At 41.6% G+C, this 9,845-nt stretch overlaps 1 pseudogene; it reads left to right on the top strand.

Annotated features, from left to right (window-relative positions):
* LOC102774308 overlaps positions 1-8,988 on the top strand; it is a 12,573-nt pseudogene extending 3,585 nt beyond the window's left edge.
* The last annotated feature ends 857 nt before the right edge of the window (positions 8,989-9,845 follow it).

The raw sequence follows: 9,845 nt of genomic DNA, 5'->3' as shown, positions 1-9,845 counted from the left end.
TTAAAATGTTAAAATCAAATCTGATATTGTTTTACCTTTTATTTGGTGTGTGGAAGGTGTGCGGAAGAGGGGGTAGTCTTATACGGCGAGTATATAACAAACTCTGTATTTTGAGTGGAAATGTTAGGGGGTCGTCTTATACGCCCAGTCGTCTTATACGCCGGCAAATACGGTACTCACTCAAGAACTTGGAAATAGTCCCTGGCCAGCTTGGCTCATGTGCTGACCTTTTTACTTGGTAAGCAGCTGGAGATTCTGAGAAATGATGTGGATCTGTCAAGAGGCTGTGGATGCTGACATAAGCCACACCAGGTTAGAGTTGACCTTTGAAAAAAATTCATGTGACTTGCCTGCTTATGCCTGCCTGTGACTTTTGAAAATGCAGAAAAAATGATTTAGGATGACAGAGTCCTCCTTTTGACAGCTGTTAAAATAAAACTGCATTTTCACTCCTTTTGATTTGATGTGTTTTTATGCCATATAACTTTCTTGATTTACATTGAAGGGGAGTCCATTCATTCTCACATACTAAGCAGCAACTCTCAGATACTGGGGATGGCAAGATCATGCTGCATGTCAGAGTTCTTCCACCTTTAATGTGAAAAAGCAAGGGAATAGTGATGTAGTACCAGGTCACTCCAGGACTCAGAACTCCTCTCCCTGTGCATTTTGGAGAGACAGCCACTATATTCACCTCTAAAGCCTAGTTGCTTACCCTGATGAGAAGACATTAAGAACAAGCCATGAGCTGGGTGGGGAGCTTAGGACACTCTTTTTTATTACTCTGATTCTCATGAAAACATCATTTAGAAACTACAGCTGTGTTTATTTGTTTATTCTACTAAATATAAAAAAATAGATCACAGGCATTTTAATATGAAAATATCAAACCTTCAGGGTCTTCTAAAGGCCATTGTTATTCTCATTGTCCCCAAAGAGTGGCCCCCCCCCCCCCAGGTCCCTTTATTTTGCCATGTTGAGTAAACCTGTTCAGGCCACTGTTAACAGAAGAGAATTCATTTGACTGAAGTGAAGCCAGCCTATAGGTCATAAAGACCGGTAGTGTAAGGGCTTCCAGAAAAAAAGTTCCCCAAAGGAATTGCTGGGAAAGGCAGATACCCACTCAAGAACTTGGAAATGATCCCTGGCCAGCTTGGCTCAGTGGGTAGAATGTCACTCAAAGACTGAAGGATCACAGGTTCGAGTCCAGCCAAGGGCATGTACCTCAGTTGCAGGCTCAATCCCGGGCCCCAGTCAGGCCGTGTGCAAGAAGCAACAAGTCAATGTGTCTCTCTCACATTGATGTTACTCTCTCTCTCTAAAAATCAATGGGAAAAAATATCCGCCAGTGAGGATTAACAAAAAAAAAAAACCCACAAAAAAAATAAAGAACTTGGAAATGGTTGTTAAGTGGCAAATTGGGCATTCAGAGGTGAGAGCTAAGCTGAAGAGAAGACAGGGAGAGCTAAGAGATAGGAGGGGTGGTGGATATGGGCAAGCTAAAATGACCAGTAAGATTACCTTAAAATAAGGACAAAAAGTTCATACCATCATATATTCCAGGCATGACTCTCCTGTAAAGTGATATCCAAAAGTAAACTCCAAGCAGCCTTTCCCTTACCCTATCTGCTCTCCCCTTACAACTTGTAAACCATTTCCACAACACCCTCTTGTCCTTCTCACCCACCTACAGTTCAGGGGCTGTCATTCTGTCTCCTTTGCTCAGTTTCTCCCAGCTCTTTATTATGCAGACAATTTAACCTCTCCATGTCCTCTGCATACCCCTCCCTGTTCATACCCCCTTCACTTGTGCATGCTCTGAATTGGCTTTGTCAGAGTATAGCCCGTCTCTCCTCAGAGGGTCAGGTATGTCTGTGGGATGGAGGGGAGGGTGTCTGAGCACCGCTGAGCTACGACTGTTAACCTCCTACTTGTGAGCAAATAAAGGCAGTGGTGTGGGGGAACATGAAGAGTTGAGGTGAAGACCTGAGGGAAGAGCTAGGAGGAGATAAACCAGGGAGTTTGGTAGAGGGAGGAAGAGACAAACTAGAGATCAAGAACCCATTATGGCCAGTTCACTGGCATCTAAGGGAAAACACAATACTTACAACATAGAGCTCCATGAACCAACATAGATAAATCTCACAATCATCCTGTTGAGAGACAACACCAGCAGCAAAGAGAAATTTAGCAATGGTGATTAGCACACGCCAGGCAGTCTTGGATATATAGGGACATAGTAAAAGTGTCCACACCAGTGGGGCAGAAGGTTCAGGTTGAACTCTATATTACCTCACACTTGGCTGACTCCCCCCAAAATTGGTATTGACAGCTCCACTTCTCACAGGGGATGCCTGCCATCCATGAAGGACTGGTAACGAAGGCAGTCTCACACAGATCATGTGAACTCTGACTATTCAGCCAAGGGAGGGTGTGAACTCCTATGGGAGAGTCTGGGTGGGTTGAAGACCAGAAAGGCCCTCTTCATAGAGGCTCAGTGGTGTGCTGAGTTTACGGGAAGAAAATACCCTTTACTTATGGTGATGATGAGGTCTCAAAATGTCCGCTCGGGGGGCTTGATCTGTCTCTCCAGAAATCAGAATCACAAATAAGATATTCAAAAGGGAAATGGCTGCCAGGGAGACAGAGAGAGAAAGGAAGATTGACCAGAAACCAAGGAGTGCTGCAAAGGACCAGCCATGTTCACACTCATCTCCTTAGGAACCTTCCTCCCTTTGGTTTGTAGGGGTACACAGTGCTCCACTTATATGACTCTTTCTTCCTATAGCGTTTGACTCACCTCCACTGTCCAGTGCCTGGAATACCAATGCCAAGTGTCTCAGGAAGATCCTCAATCACTCCCAAATGCTCTAAAAGACAGGGTCACAATGCTCACCCCTCCTTGATCTTTCTGGGCTGGGGACAGGAATAGGAACAAGAAGTAGATTTGAAACCAGGAAAATATTGCTTCCTCTCCTTCCTCTTTTTCTTTTTATTGGCTGCCTTACTCCCCCTGTTCCACTCCAAGTTAATGCCATCTTGGAGGAAAAAAGAGAAGAAAGGGGCTCACTAATATGTGTGGAGGGGCCTGTGTTCTGGGTGATGACCAGAGACCCTCCAGTAGAATGCTGGAGCTGTGTTTAATGTACATGCACACACTGCCTGTGCATTATGTATACTTACACGTGTGCATGTGTGTGATACCAGGGTATTCAGTGGCTGAAACACTTTCTCTTTAATCTCATATCTAACCATAGGACTGTTTATGAGGGAGGACTGGATGCAGAGAAGGCTGGGAGCCCAGAACAGAACTCCTCATCTTCCCTGTTCTCTGCTACTCTTAGCCCTCTTGGTAGTGATAACACCTTCCCCATACTCAGCCTGAATCTTCTTCACCCCTAACTTCTTTTTTGACCCCACAGTAAGTCAACAAATCCCCTGTACTAAACTGACACAAGAACCCTTGGTGTTTTTATTTCCCAACCTGAGAAAAGAATGTCTCTGAGTAAATGCGTTTTTGCAAGAAGGAGAATCATTGATGTGGCAAGACCCAAAGCAAGTGGCTCAGGTAGGATCAAGGGCACCATGAACAGAGGAAGGAGCAAGTAGTTATTCCATTTGGGATTAGGAGTATTTGTGGAAAGGTGTGCCAAACAGAGTTGTTGCTCCCTGAGAGAATGTTCCTTTCCCTTCATGCTGTGCTCTCCTGGTTTCTGCATAAGACAGATGGATTCAGAATTGTTACTGAGGTCTAGAGTAGTGTGCACTCTCAGCATATGGTGCAGCCTGAGGGCATTTTCCACCTGGAGGCTGTGTCAGTGGGTAGAGTCAGATAGCACCCATCAGTACCAAAGATTCCCCCAAATCCTGCAAATACATATTTTTTATCTAACTCAGATTTTCTTATTGTTTTTTTTAGCGTGGAGAGCTTTGATTCTTGTAATAGCAGACAACTGTTTCATGAAGTTCAGCTACAGAATAAGAGAAACTTCCCAATGGACATGCAAGCATTTTGACACCACTTAGAAGTTTTGAGGATATTGGCAGTTTCTAGCAGATTTGTAATTTCAAGTAGCTCAGAAATGTAACTTTCTTTATAGCGCTATATCTTAGGTCAACCTGCTCACGAACTCCCATTTCTACAGACGGAAGAAATTATTAAACCTTGTCCCTTGAAGGTGACTCAATCTCTTCTAGTTTAAAACTTAATTTCTCTTGTGCAATTAATTATTTATTTTGTTCTGCATTTCAATTGTGTAGATTTAAAATCCAATATCCTTATAAGGGTTGCTTTCCCCTCTTATATATACTCCCTCATGTCCCTGTCCCCTTCTTGCTTTCCCCCCTTTCCTTCTCCCTCCTTCTAGTCGTCATCCCCCTCTTCCTCACTCCTCCTCCACATCTCCCCTTGCTTTTCTCCTCCTTTCCCTCTCCTTCTCTTTTCTCCCTACCAAATCATTACTTTTTCTGCTTCCCCCTCCTCTTCTGCTTCTCACTCTTCTTTCCTCTCTTCCTCTTTCACAAGAAATGATTTAGCTACAGATGACTACAGCAAGGACCTGTCCTCTTTCCCCTCTCACCTCTCTTAGTCTTTGAGTGTTTGTGATCCCCACCCCTCATATATTTGGTGGATGGGTGTAACTGATCCTTCCTGGCCTTTGGCACACACTAGCATCTGCTGACAGTGCTGATGGCTGCTGCCATGGCCTCCAATCAGTATAGTTGTACACTTTGGGGCACCTTCTTCCAAGTTCCAGGCCTTGTCTTGTTACCAGTCCTCTCAGCATTTCTATGGAGTCTCTTTCTGAGCCTATACCTGAAATTCACTCATGCTATTCATTAGCCCTCGGGAACTCAAGGATACTGTCTCAGGATCTCTCCTCCTTAAATGCCAGGCTCATTTTATGTATGTATGTATGTATGTATGTATGTATGTATGTATTTATGTATTTATAAATCTTTATTGTTGAAATCATTACATATGACCCTTTTATCCCCCCATTGACCTCTTCTAACCCACCTCCACCCCCTCCCTTCTTTCATCTATCCCCCACAAGCCACTCCCCTCTGACAGCTGTCAGTCTGTTCCATGTATCTAGGCCACTGTTTCTATTTTGTTCATCAGTTTATTTGGTTCATTACATTCCACATATGAGGGAGATCATGTGATACCTGTCTTTCTCTGACTGGCTTATTTTGCTTAGCATAATACTCTCCAGATTCCTCCCCGCTGTTTCAAAGGGTAAGAGCTCAATTTCTGACCTCCTCTTGACTTCTCCTGCTGGTGTGGGGCACTGATAGGGTTTGTCCCAGAAATACAGGTAGAATGTAGGGCCAGGTTCAATTATGCTCTGAGATTCCCAATCTTTCACATTTACTATCTCAATACTCTTTCATTCCTTTCCAAGCCTCTTCCCAGGGTCATTTCATACAGTTATACAGGTTGTGCACTTTGTAATTAAAGTGAACCCATTCACATGTGATGCACCTTGGAGTTGTGCAATGCACAGCCTGCCTAGAGCACATACTGATATTGTGTCCAGCCCCATCCCTAGCTCTAGAAGTGCCCTATTCCCTCTTCAGGGAGAGAAGCAAACACTTTATCCTATTCTAGATCCTACTTATCTATGGCTGAAAATGCATATATCTAGTCTATGAGCTCTAAGCTTTGGCTATCTGAGGGTCTGCATATACTTCTTTCTTTTAATAAAACCCAGCTTTTGCAAATAAACACATTAGCTTTAAAAACTAAGGTCTATGCAGTGGGCTTCCAAAATCTGTTTTAGAAATCCAAAGGTACACCTTGATTGGATGCTGCTTTTTGTCATTCTACTGAAGGGGATTCCTCGGCTTCAATAGGGAAGGGGTCATGAGCAGCAAAAGTGATTTTGGGAAAGAAAACTCTTGGTTTCACATCCCTAAATATTTGCCACTGCAACTTTTTGTGGTGGTTAGATAGGTCTTGGTGTGTATGGCACAGTAGATTCACAACTGAAATTCTTCCACAAGGTCACGAACACTTAAGAATGGTCCTATATTCAAGGACCAACAAAACAAAACAAAAAGGGCTTTGCCATGTCCACCCCTCCCTGCTAAAGAGAGGGCAGGTAAGAAAAGGATTGATGGGGACAAGAACCACAAAGTGATGGCAAGGCAGACCCCCAGGGAGCTGGGCTCTCCTGACTCTTCCTGGGCTTGTGTCTCAGAAGGGTGCCTGGTTCAGGAAATCTCTCCTTAACCATTGACCCTGAGAATGCTCTCCACCACCCAGAGATACTTTGCTGCTGGAAGGCTCCAGCAAAGGAAATCAGACCATAAGTTCCAGGCCTAGACAATGTTCTCCACCCCCTAATAGCAGGACTCCTGCCTCCAGCAGCTCCCAACACAGGAAACATTCTTCTTGCAGAAGTTAGCAGAATCCCTTCCTCCACCACTAGATGGCCAGGTCTAGGAAAGCTCCTTTCACCCCCTCTAGCAGCATCAGCAGGGAAGACATGCTATAAACCAAGCATACCAAATGGAGCACCACATAATCTCTGAAAACCATACTGTCATTACAACCATAGTCCACAATAGTAGGCCAGGGCTGCATGCCAAACCTAAAAAGGGGGGCTGCCTGCTAAAGTAAAAAAAAAAAAAAGAATCAAGTGTCTCCTAACAATGCCCAAAATGTGCAGGATACAATAAAAATCATACAAAGAACCAGGAAGGTCACAACTCAAATGAGAAATGAAAACAGACTGGCCCTAGCACTAAGATAATTCAGATATCAGAATTCTCTGACAAGAATTTTAAAGCAGCCATCATAAAAATAATTACAAATTCTCTTGGAAAAAATATAAAATCTCAAAACAAATAGAATACATAAAAAAGAACTGAATGAGAATCACATAACTGAAAAATATAGTAACCATGGGGTAGCCACAGTGCAGAGATTTCTGAAAACAAAACCCAGACTATCATCCTGCAAGTGGCTAAATTACAATGTAAATTAAATCCCAAACTTCACAGGGTGTCTTCTGTTAAAGTAAGGGCATTGATTGGAAAGAAATGAGATCTTGAATGTTGGCATGGGGACATATGGACAGATCCCAATCAAGCTGGGGACAGTGAACCCCTAAATTCTGCTGAGTCTTCTCTGCCAATAGAAGCAACCCTTCCTTCCACACCTGTCTGAAGAGGTTAAACTTGCTGTACCTAAAAACCTTTAATGGCTTCCCCTGAGGTAGTTTACTTCCAAACAAACGTTGCGGATTTTCCTCATAATCTACCCAACACTTGTCTTTGCTTCTTGACTAGTCATGAGTCCTAGCAGGCTCCAAAATGTGAAGTACAAAGTGTGACCCATGAGAAGGCACATTACACATCAAAAGAACTGTGTGATTTTTCCAATTTATACAGACAAAAATCTAGGGAATTTGTGTGGAAACTAATATTAAGAGTATGAGATAACAATGTGAAGAACATAAAGTTGGATTGGGCTGAATATATGAATATGGGCCCACTAAGCAGAGATTCTGGACTCAATCATGCAGCTTGATGGATTAGAAAAGGTGCTATCACTTTTGTTGGTTGGTTGAAACATGGACCAAAAGGTGGTCTACACTAAACAAATTTAAAATGCTAGAACTCCTTTGGTATACTCTATCTGAAAGCTTAGGGAGACTGGAATGTAAAAGTGGATTTATCATGTAAGACCTGTTCACCCACCCTGGGAGAACATACCTTTCATGACTGTGAGAAATACATTTTTGAAGAGCTCTGTGCTCACTCTTCTCTATAGGTCAGAAATTATAGTCGTTATTACTGCCACTGAACCAGTATCTTTAAATGCAACGGGGATAACTGGATCCCAGGGTGACAAGGGCCAAGTGAGGGCATTTAATTGACAAAAAACAAAGTAGGCATAGTTACTGTAATAGACAGCAAAGTCAAAGAAGTAATGAGAACAGTCTGAGTTACAAAGACTTGTGGCATTGGTTAGTTGATCACTGTGTCCCTTGAAGAGAAATAGATGGGTAGTCTACTATATTCTTACTTGAACTGTATAAGTGAAGAATCCTAGGTCAAGTCCACTGAAGATTAATTTAAGTCACCAAAACAGAGATATATGGCCCCAAATAAATTGTAAGACTTGAGCCAGTTTACAGACTTAGAACCCTTTGAATGAAAGGGGAGACCAGGGAGATTAAAAATGGTGGCAGAGTAAGTGGATGCTGCATGTTCATGCTCCCAGGAACAAACTGGAATTACAACTAAAATACAGGAAAACTTCCTGAATAATCAATAGGAAACTCGCAGGAGAGAACCCTGATACCTGAGGACCGAACGTTGGAGACCACATAGAGACTGACACATCATCAGGGAGGAGATACACATCCTCTAACTTTAGGAAAAATTTTGGACGGAACACAACATTTAGATATTGCACTCAAGCAGAAACAATGGCTAATGTCTGAGACATTAATCAATAATCCCCAAATTGAAGTAATAGATGGGAAGTATGCCTTCAAGACCAAGTACAACTTAAAAGATAAGAAGGCTCTGCTTAGACTCTTAGATAAGCATGACCAGTGAGGCTTAGGAGGAATTCTTCTAGAAGACATAGAGGAAGGACTGCCCAATTCCCAGAGAGCTGTCAAGTCTTTAGGGGACCAGATATTATCTCTAAATCGTCCTGATAAGAAGAAAATTCTTTTCTTCGATGATAAAAGCTGTCAATTTTCTATGGACAAAGAGTTTCAGAAACTGTGGAGGAGTGTCACTGTGGATTCAATGGATGAGGAGAAAATCTGAGAATATCTGAAGCGACAGGGTATTTCTTCGATGCAGGAATCTGGACCAAAGAAAGTAGCCCCTATTTAGAAAAGAAAAAAGCCTGCTTCACAGGAAAAAAAAAAAAAAAGATGACTTACAACTCATAATGAACACATGGCTGGAGTGCTGAAGGACTACTCTGACATTGCTCCTGGAAAATAGTGAACAGTTTTGTAGGATAAATCAGAATTTAGCCTCTTGGATTTTGCAAGTCATCAAGGATGGATAGAGTTGTCTTGCCAACTTGAATGTCAGCTTTACAGCCTAACCCTCAGGGGGCTTGACGGTATCATCTAAAATGTCATTGTTAAGAACCAAGTCAAGAAGCTTTTTAAAAAATGTTTTAATTCAATTCAGAAAGAGGAAGGGAGAGTGAGAGTGAGAGTAACATCAATGAGAGAGAAACGTCGATTGGCTGTTATGTTTTATTCTAGGAGTTTTAAGATTTCTGGTCTGACATTACTATGGCTTTATAATTTAACTTGAAATCATGAAGTGTGATGCCTCCCGCTTTATTCTTCTTAGGATTGCTTTGGCTATTTGGGCACATTTGTGGTTTTATATAAATTTTAGGACTGTTTTTATACTTCTGTAGAAAATGCCACTGGAATTTTGATAGGGATTGCATTAAATCTATAAATGGCTTTGCGTAGTATGGATATTTTAATAATGTTATTCTTTCAATCCATGAACATGGGATATCTTTCCATTTATTTTTGTATTCAATTTCTTTTATCAATGTTATGTAATTTTCAGTGTGGAGATCTTTAACCTCCTTGGTTAAATTTATTTCTAAGTATTTTATATTGTTTTCCATAGTATTGTAAATGGGATTGTTTTCTTTATTTCTTTTTAGATAAGTTATTGTTAGTGTATAGGAATGCTACTGATTTTGTATGTTAATTTTGTATGCTGCAACTTTAGTGTGGAGATCTTTAACCTCCTTGGTTAAATTTATTTCTAAGTATTTTATATTGTTTTCCATAGTATTGTAAATGGGATTGTTTTCTTTATTTCTTTTTAGATAA

The sequence above is a fragment of the Myotis davidii genome, unplaced genomic scaffold (assembly GCF_000327345.1).
Source record: "Myotis davidii unplaced genomic scaffold, ASM32734v1 scaffold1465, whole genome shotgun sequence".
NCBI classification, from domain to species: Eukaryota; Metazoa; Chordata; class Mammalia; order Chiroptera; family Vespertilionidae; genus Myotis; species Myotis davidii.
This window is presented reverse-complemented; position numbering and strand designations above follow the sequence as displayed.